This window comes from Balaenoptera acutorostrata, chromosome 6 (genome assembly GCF_949987535.1).
Source record: "Balaenoptera acutorostrata chromosome 6, mBalAcu1.1, whole genome shotgun sequence".
Taxonomy (NCBI): Eukaryota; Metazoa; Chordata; class Mammalia; order Artiodactyla; family Balaenopteridae; genus Balaenoptera; species Balaenoptera acutorostrata.
This window is the reverse complement of record NC_080069.1, coordinates 43,079,838-43,101,894: the sequence shown is the minus strand read 5'-3', so window position 1 is coordinate 43,101,894 and position 22,057 is coordinate 43,079,838. Positions and strand designations below refer to the sequence as shown.

At 56.5% G+C, this 22,057-nt stretch overlaps 1 protein-coding gene across 4 annotated transcripts in view; it reads right to left on the bottom strand.

The window, feature by feature from the left end:
- Nucleotides 1-12,799, bottom strand: part of CNTFR (ciliary neurotrophic factor receptor) — a 39,497-nt gene extending 26,698 nt beyond the window's left edge. The window contains exons 1-2 of one of the 4 annotated variants that reach the window (XM_007176892.2): nucleotides 12,782-12,799; nucleotides 3,791-3,905 (exon numbers count right to left, since the gene is read on the bottom strand). The gene's annotated coding sequence lies outside the window, so the exon portion shown is untranslated. Of the gene's footprint in view, nucleotides 1-3,790; nucleotides 3,906-11,604; nucleotides 11,771-12,567; nucleotides 12,587-12,717; nucleotides 12,738-12,781 lie in introns of those variants that run through there. The other 3 variants (XM_007176891.3, XM_007176890.2, XM_057549391.1) reach the window with 3 other exon arrangements.
- Nucleotides 12,800-22,057: the final 9,258 nt, after the last annotated feature.

Below are 22,057 nucleotides of genomic sequence, written 5' to 3'. Positions count from 1 at the left end.
ATGCTGCTGACATCCTCACCACTTGCCACTCCAGGTGTAGCTTGAGCCCTGATGCCCCATCCTAACGTGAGCCTGAGAGGGCTCCACGGAAGCCAGGCGGGGGAGCAAACACCGGGCAGCAGAACCTAAGGAAACCAGGCAGGGCAACCCCATAAAGCCAGGTGATGGGGACTTAGGAAAAGCAGGCCGTGGGGACAAAAGAAATCAGGCAGCAAGGTCTGCGGAAACTAGGCGACAGGGCCCAAAAGAACGTAGGCTGTGGGGGCCAAATGAAGCCAGGCCGCGGGGACTGAAGTTAGCTAGGAGGTGGGGACACATGAAGCCAGGCGAGAGGCCCACAGGATGGGAGAAAAGAAAGCTATCAGGAGCTCATGCCCTCTGTCTAGATGTCCCCCACACCCTGGGCCTCTCTCTCAGTAGCCCCCTTCCCACCCAGGTGCTGGTCCCCTCCCCCAGGCCAACGCACACAGCCAGAGCCCCCTCCTCGCTCAGAGGCCTGGTCCAGTTGCAGCCACTGGGCCCCGGCCCCATCCCTGGGACCTCAGGAAGTCCCAGCCCCTCCCACCGGCTGCAGAGGAGGGGGGCTGAGGGGGGGGAGAAAGAGAAGAGAAGAGAGACAGCTTGGCAGAGGGAGGGCCGAGCAGCCGCGGGGGGCGGGGGCCGAGAAAGGAGCGGGAAGCGGCGAGGCGGGCTGGCGGGCTGGCGGGCGGCGCGGGCGGGGGCGTCTCTGCCGCGGCAGCGGGGGTGACAAGTTCTCCGGCCCTGCGGCTGCGCGGCCACTGACCTGGGTCCCCGTGCAGGCGCCCAGTCGGTGCCTCCGGCGCTCCGTGGGTGCGCCCGGCCGCCCGCGGGCATCGGGCCCCGGGGGTTCGGGGCTGGGGCCCGGGCGGCCTGGGGAGCAGGCGTGTCCCCCCACCCACCCACCCCCATCCCCACCCCCGAGAGTCCCGGCGGGCGGGCGGGCGAGGCGGCGAGCGGGCCGGGAGGAGGGGAGGAAGGAGCGCGCGGCGAGCGAGCGAGCTGAGCTAGCAGAGGGAGCGAGTGAGGGACGGCAGGCAGTGAGGTCATCCTTTGAATCTAATTGTCTGAGTCAGGAGGAGATGTGGCACTCGATGCAGGGGGAGGGGAGGGGGAAGGGACCCTCCCGGCTCCGGGCCGGGGCCCCTCCTCACACCCAGGGCCGGCCACGGCCTCCCTTCCCCCGCCCAGGGCCAAGTTGTCTCGGGCCAATTGGGACAAACCCCTGCCGGTCTCACTCAGGGCTGACCTCTGCTGCCATGGGGGCTCCAACTCACATCACCCCCAGAGAGCGGCCACCTTTCTATTCTCTGGGGGTGATGGGGACCCCCTCCCGGCCCAGGTTGCCCTCCCGCATGTCTGAGGGTAATGGGAAGCCCCCATCCCACCCCCAGGTCGTATTTCTGCCCTGTGAGGAGAAAGGGGGAACCTCCACCAGCCTTCCAAGGGACCTTCGTGCACTCTAGAAACGTAGAGTCCCCAACTCTATACTCCCCAGGTGACTTCTTGCACTGGGAATCTGGAGGAATCTGGACATTGAACCAAAGCTCCCCTTCTTGCCTCCTGAGAACGACACTGCAATGCCTCCCAGTCCTGCACTTTGGGGGGCATGAGGACCCCCAACGGAGCCCAGGGTATCTACTCTGCATGCCCAACTCTTCAGGAGGGGCAGGAGACAGGCCAGAACCCCAAGGTCCCCAGAGGCTGCTCAGGGGAGCAAGCCACTCAAGTGGTGGGAGGGCAAGACGACAGTTGGGCCCTGGGCCTGTCAGATGTGCACGCACAAGCACATGCACGCATGTGTACACACGCATGCGGGGAGACCAGGCGGCTGGGGACACTCACACCAAGGGCCACACACCCCTCCCCTCGCCCCCATGGGGGAGGGGTGATAAATATTTAAGCGGCTTTTAGCTCTGAAGGGGCTGAAGCTGGGGGAGGGAGGGGGATCCACAATGCCTGATTAATGGGGTTACCGGCTTGGATCAATCCATCTGCCCGCCGCTCCCTCTTCCCTCCTCCCTCCTCCTCCCTCCCTCCGCCTAATGCGCTTTATCAGGAGACGCTTTTCTGACTTGGCAGCGTCGGGTGTTTTAAATAGACCCATTTAGAGCAGGGGTTGGGGGAGAAAGGAGGGGGGGAAGGGAGACAGAGATTGAGACAGGCTGGGAGACAGAGACGAATCAGGAGAGAGAGACAAGCCCCGGAAGAGAGAGACTGGGAGCAGAGAGACAGAAGGAGATACTGAGACACGGAAATAAGAGGCTGAGGATGACACTCCCATGGAGGCTGAATGGGGCCGGGGATCGGGGGGTGATGGGGAGGCCGAGGGGAAGCTGGGGGGCTGAAGAGCAGAAACAAACAAACAAACAAAAGAGACAGACAGAGAGAGAGGAAAGGAGTCACCCACGGCAAGAAGAAACCCAGAGAGAGGTTCTCTGCAAGGGCTGAGTGCTAGCCTGGGAGACAGCAGATATCTTTTATTTCCAAAAACAGTTTTTCATCCACTTTGTTAAATTAAAAAGCTGTCTTTAAAGTGGTGCTGAAGGTGCTGCTGCGGGAGGGTGGACAGAACTGCCAAGTCCTCCCTCTCGGCCTCCCTGTCTGCCCCCACAGAAGCTGCCTCAGCCCTAGCCCCCAGGGGTATTCTCCAGCTCCCCTGCCTCTGTGATCCTCTGGGATCCCCAGGGACAGGGTCAGGGCATCTGAGCTACTGTTCATTGGCAGAAAGTCCTTCCTGCTGTCTGGCCTCAGTCCCTCCTGCTGCAGGGAGCCCATTCTCTTGCCTGACCACTAGCCTTCTCTTCTCTGATCCCAGTTCCAGCTCCCTAAGATGTCCCCAATCGGGGGGAGGATTATGGCCCTCACAGCTGAGCAGCTCACTTTCCCAACCGGCCATCACACTCCTTCCAGGTGTGCCCCCTATTATTGGGTAAATCTGAACTTCTGTCAGATACCCCACTCCAAGTCCCTAGGTCCTCTGGGAACAGTGAGACAGAAGCTTAACTCTCTCCAGCCTTCTGGAGCCTCCCTTCCTCCTCTTCAGAACCCCAGCTCCATTTTGTCCCTTTTATGACCATGTTGTCAGCCTGGATACCACCCCCTGCGCCCTCAACAACACCCCATTCCTAGTTCCGAAGGGTCAGCCCCACCCCCCAACCCCCCCAACTCCCAGGCCGGGAAAATGGCCAGTCTGTTTGGGAGCTGAGATGAAAAGCCCGGCCGGGCCTTTGTGGGCCTCTGGCGGGTTTCGGACAATAGGCCCTTCCGTTCCGCTCCAGCGCGCCTCGATCCCATGGACACCCCCACCCTGGGGGCTGCCAATCCGGGGGCCTTGCCTGGCCGGAATGAAAGGCGGGGAGAGTCAGGCCCAGCCCCCGAGGCTGGCCTCAGAAGATTTTGGACTTTCTGACCCTCCATCCCATCTCCTCCAAGCCCAGCTGCTCCCTGCTGTCAAGCCAGAGAGATGCTTTGGGGGCAGAGAGGGAGTCTGACGGTGAGACAGAAACATACTCCCACATCCAGATTCAGCTCCCTCAGTGCAGAACCCAGTTTTCTGACCTGGCTTTGCCCTTGCCTGTGTGACTGTGGGTAAGTCTCTTCCCCTTTACAGGCCCGTCATGAGGGCATGAAAAGCCTCAGAAGGAAGGAGGAGGGGAGAGCAGGAAGGGCTCTCAGGCCCTCCTTCACTCGCATCCCCAGACCCACAGCCCCAGTGCACCTGCCAGATGCCCTGAAACCGACCTGCCTCCCCTGGGTCCCCAGCACGTACCTCTTCACCGCTGGCCGCACACCGAGCACATCAATGTCCCTCCTCCTCCTCCAGACCAAACTCTTCCTGAGACTTCCAAAACCAAGGAGGCGGGACGATGTGACAAGGCTGGATTCTAGAAGGGCAAAGGGCACAAATCAGAGGCCACAGAAGAGACCTTAGTCCAACTCAGAGCTCATTTCACACTCACAACCCCACTGTGAGAAGGAGAGACTGAGGCAGGCAGCAGGTAAGTGTCTAGAAGAGAAAAAGTTGGGAGTGATCCAGACTCCCTGCGGCACCCTTTGCAGACCTCAGGTTCTGAACCACAGGGACAAAAGGAGGCCAGAAGCCAGTGGCCTGACACCACACATAGATATGCACCCAAAGACAATCCAAAATCCCCACACAACCAGTTCACAGACACAAGCACCTCCATGTCACACATATTCTCCCATGCATACTCACACAGAGACACATGGCCCCCAGCAGGGCATAAACACCCACCATCATACTGTTTTCTCCTCATCACCACTACGATTTATTGAGCATCTGTTATGTGTCAGGAACAGTTAGGCACTTTATATGCATGATCTCATTTAATCTTCATGACTTCTCCGTGAGGTAGGTTCTATTATTATTCCCATTTGACAGCTGAAAAAACTGAGATTCGGGGAGGTTAACTTGCCCAAGACCACACAGTTGATCCGTTCCAGAGCATAGATATGAGGGCAAATCTAGCTCCAAAGCCCTTCTGCTATACCAGTTTGGCTCTGCAGATCTCTCTCCCACCAACACAGTGACTTTCCCAATAGTAATAGGAACAGCTAACACTTGCTCAGCGTCCTTGATGAGCCGGATACCATGCTGAGGACTTAACATACAGTTTTTGCAGGTGGGAAAACTGAGGCTCAGAGAACAAAAGCACCTTGCCCAAAGTCACATGACTGGTAGTTGGTAAGAAAGCTGGCTATTCTGAAAGTCACTGTTGCTTCTAGGACTCCACTTACTTAACAGAGCCCTCGACTTCTACAAGACCCCGGAAGATTCTCAGGGTTCAACTGCTCCTCTCCCTGCCAAAACAGGTCCCAGATGTGTCTGCCAAAGGCATGATCAAGTGCCTAAACACATACCCATGAGAAAGGGACTCCATGTCATCCAACTCTGCCCAGAGAGGCAGAGGTACCACCAACCAGGGAGAGATGGCCAGAAACTAAAACAAGGTGTTAGAGACAGGCTGGCTGGTGGTAACAGATACAGACACACCAAGAGATAGGTAGGCCCAAAGACAGGAAGACAAGAGACAGACACACGGGACCAAGGAATGACAGAGACAGCGGGAAAAGGAGACAATAGAGGGAGAGGAGGATACAGGCCAACGTGAAAAAACACAGAAGGATAGACACAGACATATAGAACCATCCCACCTTCACAAGAAGAAAACTGAAAACAAACAAGACTCAGGCAGTGTGTGGTACGTGTGTAAGTGTGCACTCGAGTGTGCCTGTGTTGGGGGCATGCAGAGTCTGTATCACTACACACATTACACCAGCTGCTTCCAGCAATTTCATCTGATTAATAATAAATGCCCCGTAATTACAGCCACTCCCCCAGCCCTTCTTCCTGTTTTTTGTCAGCTGCCACCAGGCCAGCCCCCTGTGGACCCCACGGCCCCCTCCATCCTCACCTGCTGCCTTCTACAGGGCTGAGAGGACATGGGCTAGGGAAGGAGGCCAGACCCCCAACCTGAAGGGGAATACCCATTTCTCTATCTTGGATTAATGCCCAATGCCCCCAAGCAAAAGGTCGTTTCCCTTAGGTCTCACTCAGAACTCTCCCCCTTCCCTGGGTATAACCTGTGACCCCTAATGTGGCCTAGAGGCCCAGGTCTGGGGACACAGAGAGGAATGAACTCTGAACTCCCCTTGCCCACTCTTCATCACTCACTGGCTGGAAGAAGTTTCCATTCACAAAGCTTCCCCAGCCTTGGAACCCCACAGGCTCAAAGGAGGAAGGGACGAGGACAGCCCCCCTTTTCCCACCCCATCATTCCAACCCAGGCAGCCCCAGAGTCTCTGCCCACTTGTGTACTCTCACGCTTTGGACACGCCGTGGCTCCGCCTCCATTCCTGAGCCCCCCCAGGTCCACCTCCTTCCAGGCCTCCCACCCTAGCTCTCCAAGGCAGCTCTATCAGAATCAGCTGCGGGTTTGTGCTGATCTGTTTCTAATCGCTGGGGCCTGGTTCACGCTGGCCCCCACCCCCCAATATTGATTCCATTATTTGGAGAGTCATTGACGTCAAGGACCTGGATGGGTGCCAAAACCGCCTTCTTTCAGGGCCTGGGCCAGGGCCCAGCCCCTCATCTCACGATTTCACGGAGGGGCCCAGAAAGGTCAGCTCACGGGCCAGGGTCACGTGACATCTGCCCTCAGAGGCTGGGGCTCTTCTTACCTTTTGGGGCCCACTGTGCAGTTCCTTTCTCCTGGGGGAGAGGGGCTACACAGAGGCATGGGGGTCGGAAGTGAGGTGGGGACCTATAGAATAGGGTGTGGAAGAACCTCATTGGGTCTTGGGCTGCAAGGAAGAGCTCTAGGAGGTAGGGATGGAGGCAGTGGCTCAGAAAAGGCTACTTGGGGAAGATTTTGTTCTTTGCCACACACTATTTTGGAACATCCTGAAGCTGGACTTGAAATGACTATTAGAGTACTATTGACTACTCGATTTTTATGTCTGATATCAGATGTATCTCCAGGCTCTCTGAGAAAGAAATTCTCTGCAGTGCAGGATAACAGTTTACCCTAAACGTTGCCATAATTTGACTAACTGGCACCACTATTTTATAAACCTTTGTTCCATATAAAACAAAGGCTCTGTCTCCTGTGCAACTCTCACTCATGCTGCCTCAGTTTCCCCACACTCTCCCAGTCTCTCCTGCCTCTGTGCCTATCCGATCAAGATGCAGCCACTGCTACACTGACCCACACCAGCAACTCCTTGGCTCTGGATGGACAGGGTATTTTTAGGATCCGAACCCTCTGTTCTCAGACAGACATTAATAACCAATACAGACAGTCCGTGGTGCCCACAGCAGCTAAACAAACTCGGAACCCAGCCTCAAAGGCTCATACATGGGGTCCACTGCCTTAGCTATAGTCCAAGAAACCCAGACCCAGAGAGAGCAAGGGACATGACATGCTCACAACCACGTGGGGAGAAAAGGACTTTCCCATCTTCTGAAAAATCCTGAAGCTGGGGAGAGGACAGAGGTGACCTCTGACCTCTGCCACAGAAGCAGGGTCATTGCCCTGCCCCAGTCTCACCTAGTCCACACCTTTTCAAGAAAGAAGCTGCCTATCCTTTGCACTCCTTCCCTGAAGGCAGGGAAGTCCTTCCTTTAGTCTAGCTGCAAATCACTCAGGGGTCCTTTGAGCCAAACAGGGTTATACAACAGAGGCTGTTGGGTCTCAAGCCACAAACCCCAGAGAGTCCCCTCTCCCCATGGTCTGTCCCACTCAATGTTCATTCCTCAACATTTCTTGAGCACCTAATCCCTGTCAGGTACTGTGCCAGGAGTTAGGGACATGGTCCTGCCCACCAACAGCGCTCTGTCTGGCTAGAGAGAAAAAGATGTATAATTTACTCAGCAATGCCCTCCCACTGTGTACCTGGTCTGTGCCAGGGGCAGGGTGGGTGGGTGGTAAGCAAAGCAGACCCCAGTCCCTAGGTCCCAGAGTTCACAGGCAATTACTATGCAGCCTTGGTGAGTACTGTGAAGAGGAAGTACAGGTAATATATGGTGGGGCATGCTGACTTCTTTCAGGACTGAGGATGCTTCAGTCCATTCCTAAACCCCAGGACGGGCCCTTGGACTGCCCAGAAGTCACCACCATAGTCTAACTTCAGTTCCTTCCACTGTAGCTCCAGCCCCAGCTTCTGGGAGCTGGTTCCCCGCAGCAGCAGGGTCTAACTCTTCCCCACATCTGCCCCAGCTCTTCCTCCCACTCCTTGGCTCTGGTGACCCCCAACCCAGCATGCTCTGTGCTTTGGGGGCTCTCTTTGCCCTCTGCAGAGGTAAAGGGGGGTGACGACCTCAGGGCTCTCAGCCCACAGGGACCACTAGGCTCCCCAGCCCCTCCCCACAGGAAGCCAGGAGCCGGGGTGGGTGTGGTCACCCTGGGCCACAGGAGTTTACACAGCTGAGGTCTCCTCCACTCCCCGCAACCCCACAGCGGGTCTGGAGGAGGGGTCAGCTCTCTCTTCTCAGCCTCCTTGTTCTCTGCGACGCCCCCCCCTCCCAACCAGGCACACAGGATTCCCCCCCAACCCACCTGCATTTCAAAGAAAATATGCTCCATCTGTTTCCGATTCATTTACACTTCAACTCGCCATGGGAGGGCAGAGCAGGGCACTTCGCCTTCGAGCCCCCCACCCCCATAGGGGGGCTGGAGAGCACGTGTCCCCCTCTGGGACAAGGAGCAGTTACAGCCTAGCCATCTGAGCCTGAGGGCCAGGTCCCTACTTCGTGGGCTCCCAAGGGATGCTCAGGTACCTCAGCAGCCCCGCCCACTGGCCTCCACAGTGGGAAGGTATATAAAGCCCCGGGCAGTGTCTCCAAGGCAGGTGGAGTCCTAAGGTTGGTTGCAACCTGACCCAATTGCCCCCCCTCCCCAGGGCTATTGCTCTTTTGGGAAGAAGCAGAGTGGAGAACCCTGGGCATACCCTGGAGACAGAGTAAGTACTCAGGCATTCCAGGAGACACTGTGAGATACAACATAACTTGGTCCAACCCCTTTCCAGCCAGGGCAGAGGAGAGAGAAGCGGGTGGGTTCCAGTCTAGTCTTCTCCTCCAGCCACCTTCTCACCACAGATCTGGGGCTACCATCTCCCTTAAAATCAGAGATTCACCATCCTGGAAAGGTCAAAGGAGCCAGAGGTCTACACCTCACCAAGTCAATCTTCACACCTCTCCCATCCTAAGGATGATTGGGATGGGGGAGATGTCTTGGGAGAACATGAATCTCATTTCCCCATACCTGACCCTCTCTATCACAGGAAGGGTACCCAAAACTATTTAAGGGGGATGTGCATGTACATGGGGGAACTCTAAGGGTACATGTCACCCCTGTACCAAAAAAGCCACTCAACCTCCCTGCCATGAGAGCCTAGTCTCCTCTGGAAGAAAAGGCAGAAAAATTTTACTGGGTCAGTGTTTCCCACCACCCTCTCCATCAGCCCACAACCCAAGTAAGAGACGTGACCAAACGTGTATCTCCTCCCCTCCCCACCTTTGGAGAGGACAGATCTTGTTCCTGTCCCCAACTGCCCTGAGACACACCATAAGCATGGGTGTATTTAACTATGAGTTCTAAGTTCCACTGGGAGTGTGAACACAATCTTAATGTGGGTTTGAATGTGAGCCCCAGGTGGAAGCATAACTGTGTGTCATTCTAAGTGTGAACCCCAGGGCTCCCATGTGAATATGAAAGCCTCAAGGTGCAAGCATGAGTCTGAGTGTGAGCACTAGGGCCCTAGTGTGGGTCTGAGCACAAGCCCCAGGATGGAAGCAAGTTTAATGTAATTGACAGGGATGTCAATCTGAGTGTGAACTCCAAGATGCAAGTATAGGTTTGACTGCGAATGTAGGTCCCAGTGTGCATGTGACTGTAAGCCCCAGGACGGAAGTGTGAGTCTGTGAACCCCAGGATTCCCAGACAAGTCAGTATAGGCATTAGAGACCTAGTGTTCGTCTGAATGTGAGCCCCTGGTCTTCAGGGCTTTCTGAATGTGAGCTACATTTCCCCATGTGAGTCTGAGTGTGAGCACTGGGGTCCCATTATAAGTCTGGGTCCCTAAGTGATCCCAGGATGGAAGTGAGAATCTTGCATGTTCTAGTGTGAATCTGAGGGTGAACTGATGTGAGCATGAGTGTATCAACCCCAGTGTCCTACGTGAGTCCTTGAGTTCAAATATGGGCCCCAGGTTCTCCATGTGAGTCTGAGTGTGAGCCTCAGAATGTGTGAATCTGAGAAAGCTCCAGGGTCTTAGTGTGAGTCCCAGTGTAAGCCCTAGGACTCCAGTGTGTTCTGAGCATGGGCTCTAGGTCTCAATGTTAACCTATGAGCCTCAGGACAGAAATGTGAATCTAAAGTGTGAGCCTAGAGTCCCAATGTGAGTCTGAGTGTAAACTACAGGACTGAAGTGTATCACTGGATATGACAAGAACATAAGTGTGAATCTGAGTGCAAGTTCATTGTCCTGGTGTAATTTCTTGGTGCGAGTCCATATGAGTTTAAGTGTCCCAGTGTGAAGCTGAGGATGAATTCCAGAGCCCCTAGAAGTCTTGAGTGTGAACTTTAAATTCCTACTTTTCACATAAGGCTCAGGGTTCCAGCTGGAGTATTAACTGTGATGGAGTGTGAACCTTGGCTGCATGTCACCGATCCTGACCAGGAGCCCTAAGAACCAGTCCAGAAGATTTGTGTGGGTTTTGGCAGTGGAGCAGGGATGCGCGGTTTATTGAGACACAGCCCCCTCCACCCGCCAAGCCCCGGCTAGCCCTACAGCCGTAGGAATATCCAATTGTTCAAGTCCCACCACCCCCATACATGCATTGGTACACCATCACACCCAGAGTTAGACACACAAAAATGCACTCAGTGTTTCAGACCCCCTGGACAAACAGCAGTTACAGATGCACAAACACACCCAGCATTTCATACTCCCACCACTTCAGTGACTACAGCCACACGAATACCCCAGCGACACAGACACAAATATACCAAGTATTACAGGCAACACAACTAGTGTTGCAGACACACTCCTACAACAGCATGCAGACACACACCCAGTGTTGCAGACAAGCTGCCAGCCACACAGACACACACAGAGGCTTCTCAAAGAGAGAGACTAGACGGAAAGAGAAAGAAAACCCTGAATTTTCAACAAGGCGTGAAATAGTCCTACCCGCCTGAAGCTACTGAAGGGGGGAGGGGGTCTAGGGAGCGCAAGAGGAGAGGCTCGGGAGAGGAGAGGAGGCGAGGAGGAGAGCTGTCCGTCTGGTGACCTCCCCGCGGCCCAGCCCCCACGCACGGGGAGATACACTCCTCCGAGCAACACAGGGATACCCAGGCCGGCTCATGTAGAGCCGCACTGTGGGAGACACACACCGGCAGACTCACAAAGAGACGGGGATACACCACAGGCGGACCCACACGGACACACAACACAGGAACACTTACAAAGAGATACTGGAGGAGACCCACTAAATGGAGATACATCCAGGCAGACTCACGAGAAAACCACAGGCGGGCGCACGCTGACACACACACACACACACACACACACACACACACACAAGCGGATTCACACGGACACACACACTGGCAGACGCGCAACCGTCCATTCACACCCCTGGGCGCTTTTAAGTCCAGATTTCTGCTGGAGAAAGAAGCCGCCTCTGGGCGCGCGCGGGGGTCACTGCGACCCCTCCCCCCGCTCCGGAATTTTCCCAGACCCTGCGCGCGCTGCTGAGCGGTGAGGGAGAACAGGGAGGCTAGGGCAGTTGGCCCCTGCCACCTCCCGCCAGCCGATTGTCGCCCCCCCTCCCACCACGCCCAACCCCCGGCGCGCCCGGACGTGGGGGGCAGCTTCTCCTGCGCCCCCGCCCCCGAGTTTACGGGCAAAGTTTCCCGTGAACTTTCCTGTCCCCCTCCCCCCCGGTCTCGGGCCCATGCACGTCCCCTCCCTCTTCCCGCGCGCACGAGGGCCGCGGGTCTGTAGGTCAGCCGGAGGGTTTGAGGGTCCGGCCGCGCGCGGTCCGCGCTGGGTACTCACCGTGCCCTCGGGCCGCCGGGGCTCCGCGCCTCGACCTTCGACCGCTCCCAGCAGGGAGCGAGGCAGGGAGCGCGGAGCTAGCACCGCTGCCAGATCCCGCCGCCGAGCCCCGCGCCGCGCCGGCTGGAGCCGCCGCGTCCGCTGCCGCCGCCGCCGCCCGCTCTGCACCGGCTCCCCGGCGCTCGGCGGCTTTAACCCCCCCATCCTCCTCCCTCCCTCGCGCGCTCCCTCCCTCCTTCCCTCGCCCATGTGACCGCGGGCGCCCGCTCGGCCGCGCGCGCCCTCGCTCCCCTCCCCCTCCCGCCTGGTCTCCCCGCGCCTCCGCGGCCGCGCGCCACGACCCCCTCCCGGCCACGGCCCCCGCGTGCCCCCGCCTTGGCACGCTCCCGCGCCTGGCACGCGCGGCCCGCTCGCGCGGGCACACTCATCCTGCGTAGGCCTGTGAGCCCCCGCTCCCATTCGCCTCGTGCTGGCACGCACCCTACCCCCCGCGGGCACACTCGCCCGCACTGGCACGCTTGGCCCCCTCGCATTCGCCCTCTCTCGGGAACGCCTTCCAGACGGCTGTAGTCCCCGCGCTTCATGTGCAGCCTCGACCGCGGGTCTCAAAAACGCGCGCGCACACACACCCACACCCACTCCGCTGGATCCCCCAGGGCCGCTGGGCGCGCACCCAGTCCCCCGGGTCGCTCATTCACACTCACTCGCTCACTCAGCCTTGGCCAGGTCTCCGCTGCGCACACTCCCGCACGTTCAGGCCCTGACTGCCTCGCACCGACACCCTGGCACACCCCGGGCCAACTCTCGGGGTCCTCCCGCCGGCATCTCCGTGAGAAGAGCGCGAGCCAGAGCCCCCAGGCCCCACTTTGGGCAGGGTAGGCCATAGGTCTCCGCGCCTCCCCTATTCCTATCGCCCCCCAACAACGACCCCACCCCACACCCCGCCCAGGCACAGACACTTACACTCCTCGCGCTGAAGGAAGGAGTCTATTTGCTTGCATGACCCAGCATGGACCAGGCTGGGAACCTAGGCCCTCGCCTCCCACCAAGTCTCCGGTGACACGCCACAACTACCCTCTCCTTCTTCACCCCCCCCCCACCCCTGGACATAACGGCCTGAGGAGTGACCGCCAATGGGATGCGGGGCGTAGGGAGGGTGCGCCCTTTATGCCTGGACCTGCAGTGCCGGAGCGCGAGTGCCAGAGTTTGGCGCTGGAGTTTCACCCCTCGAGCTTTCCCGTCGCAGCCTGGGCCTCTGAGGGGCGGGTGTGCTCACTTCACTGGCCCCCGCGCCTCCGGTCTGGCTATTACATGGGGGATTAAGGTTAGACAACCTGACTCCTTCTGAGGCCACAGGAGAGCGCAACAGAAAGGGTGAACGCCAGCGGCGGAGAAAGAGTGGCCCGCCCCCATTCCCACCCCACGGATTTTTCACCTGACCTTTGACCCATAATCCCTGCACCTAGCCCCTCCCGGGAGCTGCGCAAGGCCTGGGGGCGGGGAGCGGGGAAGGAAATATCTCGCTGCTTCCTCACACCCTTCCCTAGTAGGCTGCCCAGAGCGCCCGGGCCCTTTCCCAACAAATGCCTCAGGGACTCCCATTGCAGAGGAAAAACCTTCTTCCCGCCACTGCCCAGGCTTTTCACTTTCACTTCCGTGGCCGCAGAATCCCCTCAGTGCAACCGGCAGGGGTCAGTCGGGGCTGTGGCTCAGAGAGAGTCGGCAGGGGCTTAGGGACACACAGAGAAATAGTGGCGCCCAGCTGAGATCCAGCTCACCCCCACACACAGTAGGTGTCCTTTATCCGGTCTCTCCGGTTCCGGAGCTTCCAAGTACCCAGGCCGAGGGCGGGGACGAGGTGGTGGGCACCGGGAAGGAATAGAGACGGTGCGACAGAATCTGTGTTGGGGTGGGGGGTGGGGGGGGCGGAATTACCCCTCCCCCGGCACCGAAACTAGGCCTGGGAGAGGTTGGGTTCTGGGGCGGGGGTCCCCTCCCCTCGAGGCGCCGACGGGCGTCGAGATCTGCGTGTGGGCTGACTTGACCTCCGGATCCCCCCGTGTCCTGGACTCAGCCTCTTTCTGCCAGGTTGAGAGCAGTGGGGAGTTCCGCCCCGGACCAACGTCACCTCTCCACCTGGGGAAGCCTGGGCTGCCGACGGCAGTGCCCAAGTCCGCGGGTGCTGAGGCAGGGTCCGTGCGGGGCAACGGGGGTCCGGCAGTCGGATAAATCGGTGTGTCAGAGGATTAGCCAGGACCAGAGGCGCACGTCGGACCGGATCCCGGCGTCAGTCGATCTCTAGCTTCTCCCGGCTCAGTACCCGGCGGCCGCGCCCGCTTCCCCAGGGCCGCAGCGACACCTGGCGGGCGGTGCTGGACGCGCGTTCTCTCTCAAGCTGTGGCTCCAACAGAGAGGCAGCGCCCACCTACTGAGCAACCGGGGTGCGACCCCCCTCTCCCTCCCGCCGCTACCGCCTGGTCCAAAAGCGATTCTCCTTGCATCTCAGCTGGGGCAACAGATTACTCGTGGGTTTCTGCTCCTGCTGGCTCCAATGCTCTATCTGCACGTGAGCTTCTGAGCTTTCTAAGCTTCCGTGTTGAACCCTCCTGGACCCCATTTCCCTGGGGCAAAGCCAAGCCTCGTTGGCGGCTCTTCAAAGCCTTGCAAGAACTGGCCCTGTCTCCTCTCCAGCTTTATTAGGCGCCCCTATCCCCAGTATCCCTAGCTCTGCACCAGCCCCCCTCTGTCTCATGGCACCCCTATCCTTAAGCCAAACCCCATTTCACTGACACCCTCTCCCAGCCCTACCCCATCTTCACCATCTGCCTCTGCTATGAGGGGCAGTGGGAAATAACACCCCCAGTTCAGAGCCCTAGTGCCCTGCAAGTGATGGGGATCCCAGATTTGATAATCCTGGAAGGCCTTGGGAAATTGGGGAGGGGGGAGGTTCCCCTTGACTTTGTAAAACTCCCTGGAATTTTATACCCACCATGAAAGACTTTTGGCTTCACCCTGGCAAGTGACCTTAACTTGAGCCACCTCCCACCCCCCTTCCCCGGAAGATAACTGTGCCATCCCAAGCCTTTGGGTAGCAAGGACCCTTCCCCATTCCTGCTGTCCTCAAGGAAAGAGAGCCCCCACCCCACCTACCTTTTCCAGTGCTCCTTCAGGAAATGGTGTTTATTTCTAACCTGCTATTACCATCAGAAAGGTCCACGTGAGGCACATACCTGGCTACCCAACATCACAAACACTCACACAGAGCCTCTATCTTACCTACAAATGCCAGACATAGGCTTCCCCCGTGGCGCAGTGGTTAAGAATCAGCCTGCGAACGCAGGAGACACAGATTCGAGCCCTGGTCAGGGAAGATCCCACATGCTGTGGAGCAACTAAGCCAGCGCGCCACAACTACTGAGCCTGCGCTCTTGAGCCCGCGAGCCACAACTACTGCACCTGCGTGCCACAACTACTGAAACCCATGCACCTAGAGCCCGTGCTCCGCAACAAGAGAAGCCACCGCAATGAGAAGCCCGTGCACTGCAATGAAGAGTAGCCCCCGCTCGCCACAACTAGAGAAAAGCCCATGGGCAGCAACAAAGACCCAACGCAGCCAAAAATAAAATAAATTTTTAAAAAATGCCGGACACACATTATGTAAAGTCACACACCTGGCCTCAAAGAGTCAAACTTGTATATTGAACCTCACTATGGCACACTGGGAGTCAGGGACCCCTGCTTGGGGCTGGGGGTTAGAGGTCTCAGAAGGGCGGGACTCCCCGAATCACACACTTATACACCATACCACACATAGACACAGTCACCCACACAACCACGTACTCAGTCACACCACGTGTCACACAGGCACACACGCAGAGTCACACACGCTCTCAATCACACAGAGTCCCACACTGGGGTTTGGCGGGTCCGGGCGGACTCCAGGAGGCTGTTACGTAAACGCCCTCACAGCCCCCCTCCTCGCTCCCCCTCACCCCCCTCCTGCTTCCTCATGCAGTGCCAGCGCCCGGGGCTGCTTGGCTGGGGCCCGGGAACAGCTCGGCCTCAAAGAGGCTCCAGGCGCCGAGAAACCTGATCCGACACAGCCCCAGGCTGAGCCAGGGAGGGGGACCCAGAGCACGCCCCCCAACACACTCAGGGTCCAGCTCAGCCCCCCAGAGACGACTCACCCACATCCTGGGACAGCATCTAGGCCCCACTTACAACACCCCCTGCAGACCCCCTTCTGGAATCCTGTCATCTGTATCGCCACCTGAGTGTGCCCTGAACCCTCCAATCTCTGGCACCAGAAAAGGGCAAAGATTCCCTAAAGGTAGAGAATGGGTGAGAGCTGAAGCCATAATGTTGGTGCCTAAGTATTCAGCCTGGAATTGCTGAATACTCCAGCAGTTCTCTGGAGCCATCTCTTCTTCCTCACTGGGGTTCTCTAAAGCCACTGAGAGATAGAGATGCTTTCACTCCTGCTCCAGGCTCCCTCAGATTTGTTGCCAACCGATCCCAACATATTCTATCAGAATTCTAAATCATCTGGATAGGCCCAAGGCCCCCCTCCCTCTCTTTGATATCCTTCCTTCCTCCTTAGTTGGAAGTTCTAACTCCAGTCTAACCCCAGTTCCTCCTGTTTTGCTAAGAAGGAAGTTTGAGGGCAATCTGAGACATTGGGAATGAAATCCCTGAAAGGAGGAAGTATTAAGGCTCAGGAAGCTCCTGAAAGTCAGGAGTCTAAGAGAAGGGGAGACACTGTCTGTGATACCCCCCCCCCCCACCCCAGCATAAACCTCACCCCACTCTGCAGCCCAGGCTCAATTTTTCACAATAGCTTTTGAGTATCTGCCTGGGCTGCTCAGGCCCAGGCAGAAAGGGAATTTCCCCCTATGTTCTCTGTTAATGAACAAAACATTTCATGTTGAAATTCCTCCTCTGCCCCCAGCCCAGTGTCTCCAGGGCCCCCCAGCCTGACCAAGCAGGGGTACCACTAAGAGGCGAGTAACAGAGTAGGGGGCAGCTCCCAGGGGAAGTGTAATTTACATTGAGGGGGGCATCTTTTTCATAAATAATTAGGGTGGCTTTTTTTCACTTTTGGCTAAAATCAACCACTCCTGTGGCAGCTTCCCAGAAAGGGCGGCGGGAGGGCAGCCGGAGCTGTCCCAAAGCCCAGGACATGGCCCCCCTCCCCTGGGCGAGGAGCCTTCCCCAAGTTGTTTTCCTGGTCTCTTCCTCTTGGATTTTTTTTTGATTATTAATCACATTTTCCATCTGCAGGCTCAGTCCAGACCCCCTCCCCCTGGGGTCAGGGCTGGACAGAGGGAGGAGGAGCGGTCTCCAGGAGGATGAGTTGGGGATAAGATGGGCAGTGATCCCTGGTCTTGGCTGACCTGAAAGAGGTTGTCAGTAGCACGTCACAGATCACACCTTCACCACCCTGGTATATAAAAGGATGTTAATCAATACAAGTGGAGTGAATGAAAGAACAGCTGTCCAGCTTTCACAGCACCCAGCTGGTGCTGGAAGGCAAAGCCCCCAGGGTCCTTCCCCTTATGCTACAGACAGGCAAACAGCTCAGAGAGGGGGAGTCACCTGCCCAGAGTCATACAGCAAGTTAGTGCCAGAGCCAGAACAGGACCCCAGGAATGCTGATGGCTCCTCCATTCATAAGGCAGTCAATAAATATGTATTGAGCACTTAGCATATGCCAGGCATTGATCTAAGAGATGGTATATAGCAATGAACCAAACAGACAAAAATCCCTTCCCTCTCAAGGATGTGGAGCAACTAAAACTCCACACACTGCTGGTGAGTGTATAAGTCAGTACAACCACTCTGGAACACTGTTTGGCAGGATCTACTAAGCTAAACATACGTATAGCCTATGACCCAGCAATTCCTCTCCTAGATATATACCCAAAAGAAATTATTGTGTATGTTCACCAAGAGTGTTCTTAGTAGCTTTATTCATTATAATCTCAAACCGGAAACAACCAAATGAATGAATAGATTGTGATATAGTTACAGCAATGGAAAAGGACCAGCTATAGCTACACACAACAAAAATGGATAAAGCTCACAGCCGAATGTTGAGCAAGGAAAAAAAAAAAGAGAACCAAACACAAAAGAGTATGCATTGAATGATTTCATTTATATAAAGCTCAAGAACAGGCAAAACTCATTTACGGTGATAGAAGCTGGAATTGCAGTTACCTTTGTTGGGGGAGTGGGAGGTTTCCAAGAGTGTACATAACACATATGTCAAAATTTAAGTTGTGCCTTAAGATTTGTGTGCTTTACTGTTTACTCTTTGCCTAAAAAAAAAAAAGAAGTTTAAAAATCTCCTGCCCTCATGAGACTCACATTCTAATCAGGGAAGATGGATACTAAAAAAAATAGGCAATTATTCAGTTTGTCCATGTGACAGTGCCGTGTCTGACTCCACAGGCCCCTCAGGGAAGAGATGACAGCCTATATGTCACTTAAGAGAAGCCTAGACTAAGTCCCTCTGCCCTCCCCCAGAGTGCCATACTCTTTTTTTCCTTAGAGCAGTTAGTGCGATGTTCACCTACCTAGTTACTTGTGTGGCACCTGTGAGCTCCATGAGGGCAGCCCTGTGGCCTCCACCTCCAGGCACCTAGAGCTGGGTCTGGCACAGAACAGGTGCTCCTACCATGTGAAATAGGTCTAAATAAATGTTGAATGAGTGAATGAATGAATGATGCAAGCAGGACCTGGGGGAGTAGAGTCCCAGGATACAGGGGAGGGAGCCTATCTGAATGGGTCACAGCCTCGAGGGATGGGAAACAGGGTTTGGTATCCAGTAAGGGTTTAAGCAGAAACCTAGAAGGCAGGATGAGGCATCCTGAGTTGCTCAGAGACCACATCCTGAAGTGCCTTTGGTGCCAAGGTCACGCAGGCCTGGAAAGGCATAAAGTAGGTGAGGAACAGAACCAGATTTGCCTTCTAGTGAGAAAGTTGAGTCTGCTGGTAGAGGGTGGTGAGAAAGGCTAAGGCTAGAGGTGGGACAGCTGGGGAGGAGGTGTTTGCAGTGACCCGTGGGAGAGAGACCTCCAGGCTGATCGGGGCAGGGCCATGGGGCTGAAGAGACGGTACAGGGCTTTGGGAGAGGGAGGGTGGGCACTCAGATTCATCTTCTTCATCTGCTCCCATGGCCCCTGGAGGCACCCCCATGTTGCCCTATACACAGAGAACAGGACCCCTGGACCCTCAGTCCAGGGTCGGCTCTCCCAAGGCCCCTCACCCCAGGTGATCCCAGGCTCCGGGCTGTCTGGAAAGAGAAGCAGATGGTCAGGGAGGGGTAGAGGATCCAGAGGTGTTGGGGAGAGAGGGACAGGGGAGAACAGGGAAACTAGGGGTTAGCAGCTCTGTGTGTCGGAAGATGGGAGCAAGAACACAGACTTACACAATCACAGATGAAGTTTTTCATCTTGTGTTGCAAAAATTTGCATGAAACTAATTCCCTGCTCAGAAACACAAAGTCCCTCCCTCCCTCCCTCCCTCTCTCTCCCCATCCCCGCGAGCCCTGATCTCCCTCACCTCCCATTCTTCATGGGGGAAGCACATGTCTTTAAAGGATTGTCCCCGTCCAGTGCCAGCGCACCTTGATCCCTGCTGCTGTAGAGCTGCCTCCCTGATAAGAAGGCTGGGATTTCCAAACCAGACTGAGGGCCACGTGGCCCTGAAACTGGCTCCCTCCCTTCATCTCCCACAGCTCCATTCCTGGACACCTTGTGATTCCCTGGGGCAGAGGGAGAACGGAAAAAAGAGGCCCCGCTTTCCCCCAGAAACTCAACTGTGGTGATTCAAAAGACAGAGAAAGATTAGAGATTTGGAGACTGAATGCCAGAGACACCAAGCCCCAGGGAAACAGACAGAGGCAGCGGAGGAGTTCAAAGGGGAAAATTGAGTTAAATTCAGCTCAACAGCCATTTATTAGCACCTACTGTGTGCCAGGCCCAGAGGGAACACTGTGTACAAAAGCACAGAGGACTCCCAGGTTTTTGGCATGAGTGGCTGGGAGATGATTGTGCCATTTACAGAACTGGAGAGGGGATTGGGGCTTGACATGGCCAGTTGAAGCGTCTGTGGGATGACAGCCAGCAGCGGCGAGGATGGAGAGGGCAGAGAAGTTGAGAGAGGGCGGGTGGCTGGAGGCGTGCAGTCTCGGTTCCACGGCTCCCAGGGCCCTCTACCCTGGCTCGTGCCGGTTGCACGGACATTCATCAACATCTCAGACTGACCTGAGCACTGTGAGGGTGCTGGAAGATGACAAGATAGATCAGGCAGCAGGGAAAGGGAGTGACGAGGGGGAGGGGAGGAGGAAATTGAGGCTGAAACCCTGGGAAGCATGATTAAAAGACAGAGAGGGCAGGGAAGGGGTTAGCCCCAGAGGCAGAAGGACAGCCAGGAGTCAGGGTTGTCACGGGACCAAAAAGGAGTCTGGTGAAGCTAAGAAAGAGCCCTGGGCTTTAGCAGCCAGGAGTGGGATGAGGCCAGCGGGGCCAAGCTGGTGCTATGGAGCTGGCTGACGTAGCTCCTCCACAGGGGCCTGTGAGCAGAGCGTGGGCCCCCCTTCCCCAGCCTCCCTGCTGTCCCGGAGCCCTACTTGGTCCGGCACCTCTCAGCCAAGCGCAGGGGAAGAAGAGGACGGAAAAGCTCCCCTGCCTCCAGACTTCCATACCGGAGTCCCTGGTTTCTGGTCTTGTCAGGAGGGTCCTGAGCCTTCTTGAGCTCGGGAGCCCAGAGCAGTCAGAGAGCCCTGGGGACCCTGGGGGTAATTGAAACCAGGGCTAAGACATTAGAAACCATAACGCTGACTCCCCAGCTCCCCCAGGATAGCACCTGATTTCCTTCTTGCCAGATCCTCCCTTCTGCTGACAGCTCAGCCCTCTAGGCCCCCACCAGCTGGGCCGATGATCCTCTTCCCCATACCAACTAGAAAGGGCATCCAACCGGAAGGCAACCAAGGCCAGCCCTCGGGGACCTCCTCTCTGTGCTCAGACAACCTCAGTGTATACTAGGCTAACCCCCCATATCAAAGCATCCCCAAATTCTAATCTTGATCTCTTATTGCAAAAGCTATCGTAGGGGGCTGAAGTAAGACAATGGGAAGGATTTCTCAATAGTGAAAGAAAAGAGAGAGGTAGAGATGTGGGGCAGAAGCGCCTCTCAACTAGCAGGTGCTCCACAAGGACGTGAGAAAGAAAGGAGGAGTCTTCAAGCCTGGGCCCCACCAGAGCCAGGTGTTGGCTGGGCTGGATGTGAAGCAGGAGCAGGGCAGGCTGCACCCCAGGGTGGCAGGGAGGAGGAAGGTCCAATAAGTTCTGTGGCCTGGAGTTCCCCTTCCATCTCTCTCCCTGCTCTGATGTCTCTCTCTGCCGCAGTCCTTATCTCTGACAACAAGGACAGGAAGCCGCCCGCATATTTGCTGGCCTGATGGGAAGGCCCTCGCCCTGCACAGCTGCCTGATGATTCCAGGATTCCCAAATTCCCTGGGAGTGCTGCTGTGGGAATCTGTCTCCCCCTCTGTCTCTAAGTCTGCCTCTCTCCTTGGCTCTTCAGAGGGACTGAAGGGATCAAATACTTACTCCACGATTTACTGGCTTTGCGGCCTCAGGCAAGTGACTTAATGTCTCTGTGCCTCAATTACCTCGGGAGTGAAATGGGATCATAATCATGCCTAATGCCTAGGACTGTTGTGAAGATTCAGTTAAATGAGATAATCCAGTCAAGTGATAAGCACCAGCCTGGTGGGTACTAGAGCCCCCTCTGGCTTTGGCTTCTCCCCATGCCTGTCTCTGTGTCTCCTCCTCTGTCAGTCTTTCTCTCCATCTAGCTAGCTGCCTCGTTCTCTGTCTCTCAGTCTTTGTCTCTCCACCTTTCTCCTGACCCCTTGTCCTCTCCCTGTGTCCAGCTCTGCCTGCAGCCCTCCAGACAACCCTGTTTGACCCTGCTCCAAGCCGGGTTGGCACAACTGGCCCAGGTCGAGTGGGGTGGGGTGTCCAGGGAGGTTTTTAATTCACACATGGAATTCCTGGCAGCAGGATCACGCCTGGGCCTGAACGTGGGTGAATCACAGTTAGTGGGAAGAGTGATTGTGTCTGTGTCCTTTCTGGAGGGGCAGGATTGCTGGGGGCTCAGCCTGGCAGCCTCTTGGAGGAGGGGGGACTTGCCCTGACTGCTCTGGCCACCCCTGCACTTGGGCCTAAGCCAGATCCGCCACATCTAGAGCCTGCTTGGAGGTAAGGCAAGCTGCCCAGAGCCCAGGACCAAAAGGGGAAGCCCTCCACCTCTACACAGGGTGGTCTACCTGCCCTCAAAACACTCTGGCTCTCCCTCACCCCAAGTCCTGTTCTGAGCTTCCCATACCCCGTTCCAAACCCTGTATCTCGGAGGCATGTCTCTGTCTCTCTTAACCTTGATCCAT